A 16827-nucleotide genomic window follows, 5' to 3' on the forward strand; every position below is an offset into this window, starting at 1 on the left:
TAATGGTATTATTGCTATCCTTTCCTATTATATTTGGAGGTCATTCAAATACATTAATAGTTAATTGTATGATTTAATGACTACAGTGTTCCTGATAACGTCTATCACTTACTGAGCTTCTATTTCATGCCAGAAACTTAAGAACATAGTCATGTTTAATTTAATTATTTCTAAAAGCATATAATACAGCTGTTTGAATCTCATTTACAAATAAAGCATCTAAGATTTGGATATATTAAGAAACTTTCCTAAGACAACATAGGTAGTAAATGATAGAACTCTAATCTGTACAACTTAAAAATCCACTCCATTCGGCCTTAGAAAATGCATGTTGTGAACTTCGTTAATCATATATTCATGATTAACTTCATTAATCATTTATCAGCACGTGATAGGCACTGTTCTAGGCACCAGAGTATGGTAATGAACAGGAGTAAATGATGGAGACTCTCTCCTTGCCAAATTGTCTGATCCAACCATACCACATCATCTCTGCGATCCCTAGGATGATGCTAAGCATCGTCCAGACTTTGTTTTAAACTCATTGCTAAGGATTAACAGTCATCTGTAATTTAAATTCAGTAGCTTTGATTTCCTGTCAGTCCCTTTAGAGGAGGATAATATCATTCCCACAGGGTCCCTAGAATTTCCCGTTCTTACTTCCTTTGTGATTGCAACTTACAGTTATGCACAAGTATAAAAGTTATGAATGATTCTTTTCCTCATTCTTTTCACTCCTCCCACCTCAGCCTCCCAAAAGGAGCAGCTGTTTTCTATTACAAAATAGGCTGACAAGGTGCTGGTCTGGAGCAGTGTCTCTTTGGCAGGTAATTTTGATGAGGCCCAGAGGTAAGGGGGTGGGTGTCTCTGATGGGTTTCCGGTCTTGTTATCAGCCCCGTCCGGCACCCCCAGACGTGGCTGCCGTCTCTACAGAAGGCTGATTCCTGGCCTGGGGCCCTTGGTTGCTGAGAGCATCAGTCATCTGTCAGAGCTAATCCATTAACTTTTTCTACTTAAGCTGAGAGCTTGGACATGAGGCAAACATTCAGTCTCTCTCTGGCAGAGAACTTGGGTCTTGAACACTGAACAGCCCTACCAGTTCTGACTGAACGCTCATGTTTTGACTTTTTCTTTTTTTGTAATTTTTGTTCATGATTTAGGAAAGTGAAGTAGTAATTCCAAACATTAAGAAATAGACAGTACAGAAAGAAAGCAAATGCAGTGTGAGAAGTTTCCCTTCAAAGCCAAGCTGTCTGCAGAAGAGTGAATTGAGTGATGTTTTTGCACAGGGAACTTTTATCTGTGACTTCAAACCAGACTTTATATTGCCCTTGGTTTTCAGGAAAAAACAGGTACCCTAGCAACAAAGCTCAGCTAAAACCGACTGGGCTTAATAACCTGGGTCTTATTCTACTTACTGGCCTTCTGATGAGTATTTCCATGAACTGGTTTTTCCCTTGCACTCAACTTCTCTGTTCTGTTGCAACAAACAGCTAGAAAACCTAATAAGATTTATCATTAAGAAAGAATTTGTTCTTGCCCTTTACTGGTTTGTTAGATTTGAATGCTTGTGTGTGTGGGGGGCGGCGGGGGTGGGGGGGGAGGGGGGCGGCGCGGGGACACCGTATGTCAGGAGATGGGTGCTTATTCTAGCTCTGATTCATAATAATAACAATAACAAAACACAACAGAAGTATTTAACATTCAGCAGCATTTACTCTAACAATATTTATCAGGCTCTTATTCTGTTAATATAAATAATGTGTGCATGTAACATACATTATCTGACTTTACCACAACTCTGATGAAATAGGTATTATTATTATCTTCTCTCTTTTAGAAATGAGGAAATTGAGCCTTAGAGAGATTAAATAAATTGTCCAAGGACACTACTTATTAAAATCACGAAAGTGGGATTTATTGCCAAGTTTATCCGTTTCCAAAGCTCTTATCCTCTTCCTGAACAATTACTGTATAACCTTGGAAATGGTATGAGTTCCATTTTTCTCATATGTAAGCAGAGGTAATGACAAGAATTGCAGGTCATATTTGTAAGTTTCTTTATAACTACATGATTTTTAAGAAAAAAAGACGGGATATTGTGGCAGGCTGTAATATATTATATGAAGCTTACAGTAGTAGTGATGATAATACCACCATAATGAATTTGTACAGTTTTATATAATTTATAAAACTCTTTTATTTCATTACTGCCATCACCCGAATATTTGTACCCTCTCCAATTCGTATGTTGAAGCTCAAATCCCTAACGTGATGGTATTTGAAAGAGGGCCCTTGCAAGGTAATTAGGTCAGGAGAGTGGAGATACATAATATAGGAGCTACTATGGAAGTTTTACAGATGAGAAAATTGAGGCTCATAGGTTTACTTGCTCTGAGATTCACAGGTGTCTTCAAATGCTGCTCTTAGCCTCAATAGTCTCCCTCTTTCATGCTGTGAGTTCACAGCTTGTGCATGTGATGAATTCTTTGTAGGTGCTGTTCTATAAGATTTTGGACTGTTTTAGCTAAATTCTTTCCAGGTAGCCACAAGCATGCACCTAGCCAGAAAACTTTCTTTCTGTATGCAAATGCCCTGTTGCTGGTTTCAAATGGAATTTACTGGGGCACTAACTTCAGAGATGAGTTGTAATAAAGACATGGGAACAAAAACTAAATAGAACTTTTTACTCATGATTCTCTAGTTTTTATAAATTTCAGAAGAGCCCTTTTTGCCGAAAAAGGGCTCTTCTCAAATTTATAGGCTCCAGGAATTGCCCTAGTTACTCTCTCTGCTCAGTAGAAATCCTTACTGATTGGCTTTTTCAAAATGTTAGAGCAGTAGAGTTTGATCCTGGGCTGAAGCAGCACAAACACGTACAGATTCTCCTGAACAGTCTTCATGGCTACATTTCTGGGTTCTAGTCAGGTGTCTGTAGATGTACTTCTTTGAGACCAGCTTTGGGATCTAATACCTAGCCTGGTTATCTTTCCATACACATAGGTACTACGCTTAGCACTGACAAAATACGTAGATTTTTTTGGTTAAGACTTCATTAGAGAAGTCATTTGAGATGCCTCTGACATTTTGTGTCTTGATCCTGATGGATATGAGAGAGAGAAGGCAAGAATGCCCCCCATCTTGTCCTTTTTCAGACTCTCCCTAAAAACTAACATTGGCTCCCCCCACTGAGTGTGGTCGAGACATGACAGCACCCACATCAGCATCCTGTCATTCCTCCCTTCCCACTGTTTTATCTCTTACCCACTTCGAATTTAGTCATGGGTATGACCCTTGACCCCAAACTCTGAGCCAGAACCCACTTAATTTTCCATGTTCTCTTTGAGGAATTGACATGGCCAAGAGAGTCCAATGACAGATACTTTCTGGTCTGGACTTAATTCCCTTGCAATTCATTTCCTCTGCTTTGACACAATGTCTTTGGGGAAGTGCCTTTTTTAACCAGCATAGACGTCGAGGCTAAGTGGACAAATTATATGTCATCCCCAAAAGGTTCCCCAGCCTGGGGGAGTGAGCAAAACTCAACTCTGCAAACACCCACACTTCTTTCACACCACACATTAAAATGCTGGCATATTTGACTCATCTACTTCTTTCTTCTTCAGATATAGATAAAATGAGTGCCTGGCAGTTAACTGTGTGGGAAGGGTTTGGTTGAGGCTACGAGAATATATAACAGATGTTGCAAATGATAAGGAATGAGTATATGACAAGACTAGAATGGGGGACACTTTAAAAATTTGGGTTGTATATGGTCACTGGGGTCATTGGTGGAACACTTACACAGAGACACACACACACAAACACATGCACACACACGTACTGGAAGTCTCAAGAGATAGATTTTTTTTTCTTTTTTCTTTATTTTTTTCTCTTTTATTCTTTTTTTCTAGTACTTTTTTTTTTCATTTTGCACATTCTCCTCCACAATTTTGTCAGTTTTTTTTTACAACTTCATATTGTATTGTAGAATTAGTTTCATTAATATTATCATAACTAGATTTTAGAGACCAAGTGCTACTTTTTGAAGTACACCTGTAAGTGGTACACTTTCAGGAACTGTGGATAGGCCCAAGCATCTTCAAAACATCTTTCCTGAGTGTGCTTTGCATTTCACAACTAGAAATCCATTTCTTTCATTTTATAAATCTTGACATTCTAATGATAGTAAGGAATTTAATGAAGTGTTCAGGACTTAGAGTTAGAATAGTCTAGATTCAAATCCTTACCAATTATGCAATATTATCTTCATTTGTAAAACGGAGATAATAAAGTAGTACCAACCTCTAGGGTTATTTTAAGGATTAAATGAGGTAGTGTCTCAGGTGCTTACCACAATACCTCATTATTAAAGTCATCAATAAATCATTAATGCCATCCTCACCTTAAACAAATCACAAACACATACAGATTCTCCTGAACAGTCTTCATGGCTACATTTCTGGGTTCTAGTCAGGTGGTCTCTGTGTATGGGTGTCTGTAGATGTACTTCTTTGAGACCAGCTTTGGGATCTAATACCTAGCCTGGTTATCTTTCCATACACATATGTACTACACATATACCTATCTAATACCTAGCCTGGTTATCTTTCCATACACATATGTACTACACATATATACTGTATTATTAAAGCCTCCAAACCATATTCATAACATTATATCCACACTAGACCTGACCAGGATCTTCCTGCCTTCTGAGATTGCCAAATAAATTTTCGAAAATTGTAATCGTTAGAAATTTTTTACTGGATCCTAATCCGCCTCCCTTTAACTTCCATATGTGGACTTCGGTTGGGACCCCTGAAGCAAAAGAATACAAGCCAGTGATAGCTCTTCCAGTATTGGAAGGCATTTATATTGACTTATCCCTTCTTCGTTCTCTCACTTGATGTACTTTGGGTGTCCTCCCCATGTTGGCTGTTCTGCTTGTGAATATGCTGTCTCTTAAAAGCCCTCTTAAATTTTCTAGGTCAGAAAACCCTGTAGCACTCACTAAAAATGGGGGTGAAATATATGGTGACAGAAGGAGATAAGACTTTGAGTGGTGATCTGTACACAAAAGAGTATACAGATGTCATATTATAAAGCTATATACCTGAAATTTACATACTATTATTAACAAGTGTTACCTCATTATTTTTTTAAGAAGAAAATAAATGTTAATTAGTAAATACTTACTTATTCATCACCCAAATGGAATAACTGCTTATATCCTTTTAAATATTTTCTAGACTTGACTAAAGGTAAAAGAATCATAAAGCTTAGGTCTCTATAATCTACCCAATTACATTTTCTTCACTTCTGGAGCTCTCCATTAAGAATTCGGTGCATATCTAATTCCATATATTTACTCTTTAAATATAATATTATACACACATCTGTATGTATATAATAGGTGTGTAAGCACAGTTTATGTATATTAGCAAAACTACATAATTCCTTTTGTGGCTTTATTTGAATTAAATACAGTATATATAAAGCTTTCTAACATGTTTTCTCATTCAATATTACATTTTAAAGATAGATTCATAGTAATACATATATAGTTTGTTACTTTTTAATTGCAGTATTTTTTATTGTATGAATACACCACTATCAGTTTGTCCATCCATTATTAATCAATAACTATCATCTTTCTATCTATCTATCATCTATTATCTATCTATCATCTCTGCTACTGCTTGGCATTTGGATTACTTCCACTTTTTTGCTACAATGTTATATTAGATGTTCTTGTATATAATTATACATTACTCTTTGTGAAAAAGTGTGTGCAGCTTCTCTAAGGCAAACACACACATACACACACACATACACACTCACTCTCATTTTGCATGGCTAGGTCACAGTGTGTAAGTTTTGTGATATTGTCATTGTTCTTCATGATGGCTCTACTAATTTAAATTGTCATCATTATTAAAGGAGAATTCATACTTTCTTACATTCTTGGCCAGACATTAGTATTTTGTCAGTCTGGTCAGCTTAAAAGAGTATCTCACTTCTTGAATTTTCATAATTATTTGCACACCCGAGCATGTTTTCACATGTATTTTGTACATTCAGCTTTCCTTTTCTCTGGCACATGAAAGTACTTTGCCCATTTTTCTATTAAGTTCTTTGATTTTTTTCTGTGTTGATTTATAATCCTTTTTTATATTCTGGATATAGAATTATATATGCTAAACATATTTTCTTTCAGCACCCTTTCAATTTTGTTTACATACCTTTCTTTATGTAGAATTTTTAAGTGTAAAGTGATCAGGTTTCTCAGTCTTTTTATCATTTTGAGTCATGTGTCTGGTTTAATAAATCTTTAATTACTCAGAAATCTTAATGATATATGCTATATTTTCTCCCAATAGCTTTACAGGTTTTCACATCTGTTTTAATTTATTTTATTTACGAGTAAAGGTCTAAATCTATCAATTAATAGTTTATAAATAATATTATTATACATATGTTACATACTGCTCCTCTAGTACCATTAATTAAATAATCCATGCTTTTAGCTCGCTAATTCTGTCTCCATCCATGTCCAGTTTAGACTTCATTCCTTCTATTCAGTTTGTATTTTAATGACTATATTTTTCTTTTTACTTTCTTTCTTTTTTTTTTCTCTTTTTTACGCCTACAGCACCTGGTCTTCCTAGATGGTCTCCTATCCAAGTACTAACCAGGCCCAACCCTGCTTAGCTTCCAAGATCAGACAAGATCTGGCTTGTTCAGGGTAGCATGGCCGTAGACTATTTTTCATTTTGAAGATTTTGAATTGATTTTCACATCAGTTAGTTTTAGTACTCACCTGTTCTGTTCTATAATACTATTCTTATTTTAGAACTTTCCCCTCTCTTTACCTTTTTAAGAATCGTAAAGATTTTAATATCCTTTATAATTTTTCCATTTCTTTCATTATTTTCTGAAGCGACTTTTCACCTGAAATAATTTATTTTGTTGGCTTTCTTTTCCAAGTAATTTTCTTCATGTGCTTTGGAATTATTTGCAAACTCACCTTGTGTAAGAACTGTTTTTTCTCTGTTTCTCTCTTTGTACTTAACCTCCCGTCCTTGTCCTGATGAGCCCCTTTCCAACTCTCGACAGTGCAGAAGTTGATCTTTTGTCTCCCATTCTGCCTAGTGGCTAGCAGAAATAGCAGGAAACAGTCTCTGAGCCCATAGAGCAGCATTTCGGTGGCATGACTTTGTGTAAGCTATAGGCCCAGGCATGGGCAACTGCTGCATTGTGTTTTTGCTTCCTCTCTCTTACCATTGAGCCCTGTGCCAATGACTCTGAGTTTTGTCTTATTCAGTGCATGGGGCACTTGAACACCAAGATCCCGCGAGAGTTAAACTTATTGCTATGCATTTTATCTCCTTTCTGGCCCACAGTGAGGTTTGTCTCATTTTTGGAAAATAACTGTCTTTTCTCATTTAGAATACAATTTAAAAATATTCAATATTCAGAGTGGACAATATGCTCTGACAAGAAATTTGGTATGGTGTGTTTATAAAATTTGTTTAACCACTGCCAAACAAACTGCCTTGCATGAAATAGAAACTACATCTATTAATCAATTACAGTGAATGAAGGAATGAGTAGAGAAAACCATCGAATTTCCTTTTCTGGTACACTGGTCTGAAAGAGACCAGAACAGTAGACCCCAACCTGTTGTGTCAGAATGATATTGAGCTTCTCAGTTTTTTTCCCCTAAACTTTAAAAGATAATGCTTATGATCAGCAAAGTTTGGGAACCATGAGTCCAAAAGAATGTGCTCTGGGTGAAGGAGTCAGAAGTCAGCAGTTCCAATTTCTTTTCCTTAAAATTCATCTAAATTTGATTATGCTACAACCTCTCTGGGATTCGATTCTCCCAAATGTAAAATGAAAGAGTTGTATTGTACAATTCCTGAGAAACTTTACATTTGGATTACATTTAATTCTAGTATTAGAGGACCAAATTATATTTGTAGTTTGGGCATCCACATTCCACTCTTATCTTGGATGGAGACTGTAGTCAATTAAAACTCATAGACCCTTGTTCGTTTGTCTCCATCAACTCAATATCTCTCCAATTTGCAATTAATTTTTGTACTTAAGTAAAGGTATTTAGATTTTTCCTGCTTAAATATATTTGATATTGGTAAACATTTTTATTGAACTATAATATACAAAAAGATAAACAAACAAGGGTATCTCAAGTGTATAACTTGATAATTTTTTTCCAACTTTACCTGTGCATCTAGAACCAGGTAAAAGAAGATAATATTTCCGACATCCCAGAAGTCCCCTTTATTTATGTTATTACTTCTAATACATTAATTTTGCTCTTTTTGACCTTATATATGAAATCATAAATAAGTACTAATTTGGCAAAACTTCTTTTGCTCAATATTATGTTTATGACATTCATGCATATTTCATGGGAGTTATAGATCATTAAATCTCAGTGCTGCATAGTATTCATGGCATAAAATATACCACAGTTTATTCTATTGTTGGTGGGCATCTAGATAATCTCTAGCTTTGGTTCTTATGAAAAATGAATATTTTTCTATGAAAATTTTGTTATGAAAGTTTTAGTAACATTTCTTTTGGTAAACAAAGGTTTGCATTTCTTTTGGGTATATAGCTAACACTGATATTGCTAAGTAACAAGTTATGGTTGTGTTTATTTCAGTAGATACTGCTACCAGGTTTCTATTGTGGTTAAATCAACTTAATCTCACACCAAGGGTGCATGAGTACTCTAGTTACTCTATTTCCTTGCCACATTTGGTATTTTCCACGTTTTTAATTTTAGTTATTGTGGCATGTGTGTTCTGGTATCGCATTGTAGTTTTAATTAGTACTTACCAAAGATTAATGGAGGCAAGTAATTTTTGACATGATTATTGGTGACTTAAATGTCTTTTTTTTGGTGAAATGTCCATTCAAGTCTTTTGTGCATTTTTCTGTTGGCTAATTTGTCTTTCTTTTATCAATTTGTTGAAGTTCTTTATATATTATAGATATAAATCCTTTACAATATATATTTATTATAAATATTTTATCTGTGAATTACAATTCCACTTAATTGTGTCTTAATTTTAAATTTTTAATTAATTTCAGAATTAATTGATAAATGGAAAATTTAATTTCAAGATGTAAAATATTCTTAGGCACTGTGCAATACAATATTTTCATTTTACATTTGGGAGGATCAAAGCTCAGAGAGGTCTTAGCTCAATTAATTTCAACCAGAATTTCCTAATTTTTCTATGATCCAATGTACTATTTTTACCTTTATGTGTAGCACTTTTGTTTAAGAAATATTTGCCTATTATAAAGTGATAAAGATGTTTTTCTAAAATGAAAATGTTTATTTTTACCCTTAACATTTAATTTACAATCTGTAATTCATCTGAAATTGAATTTTTTGTTGGTTGGTTGGTTAGTAAGATATGAAATAGCACTGCCTTTCTCTCTCTCTCTCTCTCTTTCTCTCTCTCACACACATACACATGTATACATACACACACATACACACACACACTCACCTACACAAACACATACATATGTACACACATATTTACCGAATCATTTTGTTACATATTCTATCATCTAAATTTAGCAATTACTCCATGCCTCATATCATTAACATTAATTCCAAAACAATTATGCAGGTAAATTAATTTAAAATTAAATTAGTAAAACATATATTCCCAGGAGTCCTCTGCTAAAACGTAAATTCATTTGAAGAGGTAACACACTGAAACTGTGTAAGATATCTAAACTCTAGTGGTGATTTATACATCAGAAAGTAAGGTGATTTTAACAGCCTATGAGAATTACAAGAGAAATAGTTCTGAGAAATGTGATAGTCATGAACATTAACCAGCATTCGGCACATTGCTAAAAAGGAAGATCTGAGCAGGATGCCAAGATGAAGGCCATGTGTTACATGGGACCCTGGTAACTTAGAACCAAAAGTGACTAAGGGCCCTAACATATAAGATACAGAGGCAGAAAAAAAATATGTATCTTGTTTTAAAAATTATATTCAGGGCTGACTAAGAGTAAGTCACTATGATAATTTTTTTTTTTTCACAAAAGCTCTAGGGAATGACATTGAATGTTTCCATTTTACTCTTTCTCAATTTGTCAAGCCAGTCTCCACAAGCCACCTGGTCTTTCCCAGTTTCCATTTTTTCTCCTACATAAAGGGAGTTGAATGAAGAACTATTTCATTGCACTTTATACTGGAGCCTGCTGAATTAGTAGAACTGTAAGACCCACTAAATGAGATTCCATTTCCAGGAATAAACAATCTTCACTGCATCTCAGAACACTATTTTGTTTAGCCACTTTAACCTACCACATATGTTTGTGTTTGCTTGTGTGTGAGTGTGTACATGTTATAACTTCAAATAATACAAGCTTGGCATTTAAGGACGGTCTCTGAGGATGGCATCCATGATAACAGAATGATCCCAGAAGATACTTAAGTGGCAACCTGTAGGGAAATATGAAAGAAGTCTCGGACAAAGAGGAGAGAAGGGTGTGTAGAGGCTGTCCTACCCCTGGCTTTACATATTGAGTTAGCTCTGTGTTCACTCCACATGCAAGGAGCATTTTGCCTGTTTCTAGACTGGGTATATTTTTACACTGTAGTTGCATATGTTAACACTGATAATTTCTTTTTTACTCGAAAATATTCTGGAATAAATTGCATCAAGGTAATTTAATTTCTTCAACAATTTGCTATTTAGAATTAAATCACTTCAAAAAAAATTAAATTATCTTATTCTACTGAAAATTTTTTTTGGCATATTCTTTTTAGTGTAAAATACTTATTTTTTTTGCTTAAAACAAATTTCACTCATATGCAATTGAGCTATCTTTTGTGGACATAATTTCTACAAAGTCCAAATTTTTTGTGTAAAAAAATTAGATCTAAATTTGTGAAAATATTTTTGATTTTTAAACACTGTATAATTTAACTTATTTTTGGTCTATATAAATATTTTCTATGAAGTTCAATTTTATTTTCTTTTTAGTGATAAGGTTAAGGTAATTCTGTGATCAGTGTTTGACTTAAAACAAATTTTACTTTTGTTTTTGCCATCACTCATTTCATTTTGTATTGATTACTTTCACTATGTTTGATTTCCTTTTTATTATGTCGATTGAAAGTTTTTACTTCCCTAGCCAATTACAACTTGACTCTTTTTTTTTTTTTTTTTTTTTTTTTTTTTATTTTGTTTAAAAAATTTTTTTCCCCCCCCCAAATAAAACTTGACTTTTTTTTTTTTTTTTTTTTTTTTTTTAACTATAACAGCAGAAGCAAAATGCTCTGGTGATTAAGTTTGACTTTTGCTTTTCTAAATCTATATAAAAATGGCCCTATGTCTGAAAATTATTTTTTCTTTGGAAATATGTGTTCTGTGGTTAAGTAATTCTTGACATCTGGACACCAGGTTGGAAACAGGCACAAGTGATAAGAAATCTGAACTGAGGACTGGATCTAAGAATAGAATCATTTCTATGAACAGTTATACCTTCTAAGTGTCAATAAGTGATCTTTTGGTTTGTAGTAAAGTCTCAATAATAGTCATAGTCAGTTCTCAGTTGTGCTGAGGACAGTTCAGAAGGAATGACCAAGCAGAAACCAGCATTCCCTCTTTGAAACCACAGTGGAGGTGTCCACGGGTATCACCAAAGGAAGGGAGTTGTAGACAGCATACACAGTAACCAGAGGATGAAGCCAGAATGAGCTAAATGGAAACCCCTGTGGTATAGTACACAGGAGGAATGCTCTAGAAAGGAGCTCAGAGATAACTGAGGAATGAGACCCAGTAGGGTGCTAAGTTAGTAGTGAGGTAGATGTCATAATTAAATTGGGTGTAAGAACAAAGTGCAATCTAATTTTGAGACCTCTTCAAAGGAAAGAGAGAGGATAAATTTGACTAGGGCAGAAAGCACATTAGAGAAGGTGTAGGAGAGAGGGCAAGGGGCCATTTGGCTCTGAGCTGGGTGACTCTGTGACACTAACTGTAGAACTGGATCCTTCTCCTTTCTGTGAGCACATTAGAAGGTAGAAGACAGTACAAGTAGTGAAAATAAAGTTGTTAAATAAATATTTTGCATTTCTTTTAGCATAAGTTTCACTCAAAAAACACTTTTAAAAAACTTTATTTTATTATTAGTTCCAAGTATATAGTATATTGGTTAGACATTTATATAGTTTATAAAATGATTCCCCTAATTGCTCTTTGAGAGGAGAGGTAAGTACTTTAACTGATAAGTAATCCAAAACATTATTTATATATTAAAACAAGCAAAGATATATAATGGTATATACTGCAAAATTAATATGCATTAAAATTTAGATTTAAAATTTTAAATCTAAAGGAGAGTTCAAGATGTATTAGATGGAACTAGCAATAAAAGTTTATTGGCAATTTGAAACACATGGAAGGAAATATTTGAGAACCACCAATAAGGCTAACGGGACTCTGAAGGATTTTGAATATGAAGAAATATGATGAAAGATATATTTTATAAATATTGATATGAACATTTGCTGCAGAATGGATTGTAAGAGCAGTGTCATGAGGGAAAAAAACATACTAGTAATGAATTGCAGGGTTCTATGTCCAAATCACATTTAGTTAGGTAGCCATGGGAATAGGGAGATGAGGAAGAGACAAATTCAATAGACATTCTGGAAGGAAAAGTCATTATGACTTGATGGACTAATAAAACAGGAGTGAGGTAAAGACAAATGTAAAAAACAAGATTCCAAGTCTGCAAACTTGCACTTCCTTTGATAACTGCAAGGGAAACAGAGAATCACATAATTTGTTACTTTTTGTTGCTATTTTCCTCGTTAATGTAGTGTGTTGGAAAAAGTAGATACTCAGATCGCCTTGTTGCATTTTTTTAGGCTAAATCAATCCAGTGTCCTCTTAAATGTTTGTCCTATCCTGAAGTGGAAATACTCTGAATTCTACTTGCAGTTAAGGGCTTACTTGAGCACGAGAGAGGTTAAATCTCCTGATTTAGGGTGTGTGTGTGTGTGTGTGTGTGTGTGTGTGTGTGTGTGTGAATACACGCACACGCGTACACATGCACACGTGCAGTTATTTGAAAGAAATCAGAGATGAGCATCTCCTTGAGCTCAGGAGATTTGTTTCTCAGAGAAATATCTGGAGTCAGATTCCTGTATTGAATAGCCTTTGTATGGCTTCTCATAACCTACTGATATCTGAAGAATTTTCAAATACTAAGAGGATGACTTCTTGTTTATAAACAAAAAGAATGCAAAGTTTGAAGATTTATTATGAAGGGCTGAATGATAGGCCTCTGGATTCTTCACTTTGGTTAAAGGTTGATCTCAGAACTTCTCAGCACTGTTGGTTCTTCTGAGCCTCATGTTTCTTCAATAAGCTTTTGGGGTAGAGAAGGAAAGAAGACTTCTCTACATATCCACCCTCCTGAAAGTTGAAGGCCAGATAGCAGATCCTGCATTTATATGGATTTGTAGAAACAACTGTCACATGGTCATTCATTCATTTGTTGTTTAAAAAATACTTATTGAGCATATACATGACACTGTTCTTTATATTGTGAAAAATACAACAAACAAACAAACAAAACATAATACTTGGTCTCTTTCCTCAAGGAGACAATATAAGGGAGAGAAAAAAAGATAAATGATGTTACATCCCAAATCAACAGCACAGACATTACCGTATGAAACGTCATGGGAGACGCTCAGGTGTGTAAAGTCTGAACATGCAAGAGCAAAGTGTGCACTTTATTTACTATGAGGATAAACAAAGGCATGCAGGCAAAGATACTGAGTGTGACAGTCCAAGCAGAATCCACAGCACTCAGCTGGAGAGGATTGAGAAATGAGAATTAATGTGGAAAAGGTAGATTGAAGCTATATTATGGAGTGCTTTGAATGTAGGATGAATACTTTCACTTCTTTGATGAGGAATTATGTTTCAGGGAACTGGATTCTACTCTTAACTGACACAGTTCTGAGGATCAGATGCTGTCTACTGTCCTGCCCATAGTGAATATTCTTTGATTGTACGAGGAAAGCAGAATTTATGATTAATCTGGGGGAAATCGGCAGGAAACCACATGTAGGACACCAGTGAGACATGGCAAGGTATTATAAGTTTTACACGTATATTAACTGATTAACCTTCATAACAGTCCTTTACAGTGAACAAGGAAAATATTATTTTCTGATTTCACAGATGAATACATTTGTGGGTCATAGGGGTTAAATGAATTGTTAAACAATTACACATAAAGTAAAAGGACAAGCCCTTGCTGAGACCCAAGCTCCTTTACTCTCTCTGTACCTTTGGCATAATAAATCGATCTTGTTCCATCAATCAAACATACTCTAACATATTCTGTAAAATGCAAAATATTTTTTTGAATAATAGAGTGATCTTATCTTGATCCACAGAGGCAGGAGTGGGTGAGCTGCAATACGTAAGATCTCTTTGCAGAAACTTTTTAAAAGTAGAGAAAATATCTGTCGACTTTCTGAATAGCATAACTTAAACATTTTTGTACATTGCAGTGGCTTATGATGAAGAGACATTATTTGAAGCCTAGTGAATATATAATCAAGCTCACTTAGTGCTAACTTGACTCCCTTCTAGTAAGTGAGTAATTTATAAAGGCAATTAATTTTTTCAAGCCAATGGGGCTTGAGCGAGCAATCATTATAACGCTTCTGTGTTCATGAGACCACGGCAACATTTTTTCTTATTACCAGAAATGAGATGTCTCATCACCATGGTAAATTGGCTACTGATACACTTACCACGTTCTGTGCAATATGGCCTCTTTTCTGGCCTATGTATGATGCAAAGGACTCCTGGGATTAGTGAGAAAGACTTTTTATCTAGAGAGACTTTTAGTTTAAGGAGACCCCGAATTCTCTCTGGAGTCTTGGGAGGATGATTTAGAATTGCTCTGAATTGCTTCTTCCCAGATTTCTTGGTAGTAAAATTAAAAAAAATAATACCTTCTACTCTTCCTTTTCCCACCCTACTCTGTGCCAACATTTAAGGCTATTCAGATGTAGACCCAAGGCCCATATGCCTGAATGACAGAGATGCATCTTGATGTGTCAAGCAGAGAATTTTATTCACTTGGCAGCTGTGGATTAAGTATAGATATACAATTACTTAACTCCTCAAAAATGGATTCCTACAACACTTGGGAAAGGTTTGTTATTTGGCTTTCAATTTCTCTTATTTTCTACTGGCCTTTTATTTCTCTTAACAAAATTTTTTTTTCACTTCTTCTGATATTCTGTCCTCTCTACACTCCAGTCTATCCCTGGATCAAGTCAACAGCTAGGAAAGAATCTTATAAGTCATTTTCTCCTTATTGTGGATTACAGGGAGTACAGGACCAATATAAAAGGATTTTAGACATTGGGAAGAAAGTGTCTCTACTTTTGATTCATTTTTGATTAACTCACTTGTTGAACGGCTGAATTCAGACAGAAAAAAATATGTTTTCTCTAACAAACATTTTCAGACGTGTTCTGCCACATCTCCTTCCCCAGACTCTTTTTATAGCTCAAGCATATTTTGTAGATTTGTGGTCATTTTCAAGCTTTTCAAAGCCCATTTAAAACTTAAATTTCACATTCAATTTTACTTTTCCCCTCTATCCAAATTTAGGCTTAACTTATTATTCAGAGAACTAGTGTGTATGTGTGTGCGTGTGTGTGTGCGAAGGGGTGAGTATTTAATTTTTCATAATTCCTTTATTCTCTCTCCAATAATTTTGGCTTCTCAGGGAAAGGAAAGGACACTTAAGGCAAAAAGGCAAAAAGCCAAAATGTTTTGGACAGGTATTAGGGTCATGTAGCCACTGCTGCACTGTCTTCTCCATAGTAGCAGCCTACTTCAGCCAGCTTCCTGCCTTAGGAATGATCCAAAAAAGAAGCAGATTTTGGTTTCTATATCTCAGTGCATGCACATTACACCTGGATGAAATTGTTCAGCTCAGCAACGGTTCTCATTTACGTAAATGAGTTTCTGCAGCTCAGTCAGCTCAGTCGGCTTCGTTAAGCCAGTAGATAAGTTGTCAGTCTTCTTGGGAAACTTCATCTCCATCTCTTCAAGAGGCTCTCTCAAGTAGGATTGAGGTGAAGGAATAAACCTCACCCCCATGCTCTTCCTGTTCTAACAACGCTTTCTAATTTATGAAATCTTAGATTTCTGGACTTCTTTTTATAAAAGTTAGTTGCTTCTATAGACATTAACTGGCTTGAGGAGCACAGGACTGATTCTACTATCTTTTACAAGCCCTGGAAGGTAGATATTGTAGCTTTCAGAAATTATCTTTAGAATATATGTGCACTCTCACCTATTATTCCTAAATATAAGACTGAGAGAAGAGGAAAATTTCATTAACATCCTGCTAACATTTTGTTAACATTGTTTGTATTTCCAGATCCAACATAGTGCATGGCATATAGTGCAAGTTTATTAAATGGCAGAATGGATGAAATTAATGAATAAATTAATGAATGGTCAAGTAAGTAAATGTGGAGGAAAAGGAAAGTCATGCTGGTACAGTGATTTGAATATCATATTAGTAACAACTCTATTGGTTATCTATTGTTGCAGAACAAATTACCCCAAAACTTAATAGCTTAAAACAACATTCATTATCTCATACAGTTTTTGGGAATAGAGAATCCAGCAGCAGATTAGCTGGGTAGTTCTGGTTCAGGATATCTCATGAGGTTGCAGTAAAGAAGTTGGCCAGGGCTGCAG

General features: G+C 35.0%; 1 pseudogene; it reads right to left on the reverse strand.

Annotated features, from left to right (window-relative positions):
• Positions 1 to 6647: 6647 nt before the first annotated feature.
• Positions 6648 to 6766, reverse strand: LOC111744257 (annotated as a pseudogene).
• Positions 6767 to 16827: the final 10061 nt, after the last annotated feature.

The sequence above is a fragment of the Pteropus vampyrus genome, unplaced genomic scaffold, assembly GCF_000151845.1.
Source record: "Pteropus vampyrus isolate Shadow unplaced genomic scaffold, Pvam_2.0 Scaffold130, whole genome shotgun sequence".
Lineage (NCBI taxonomy): Eukaryota > Metazoa > Chordata > Mammalia > Chiroptera > Pteropodidae > Pteropus > Pteropus vampyrus.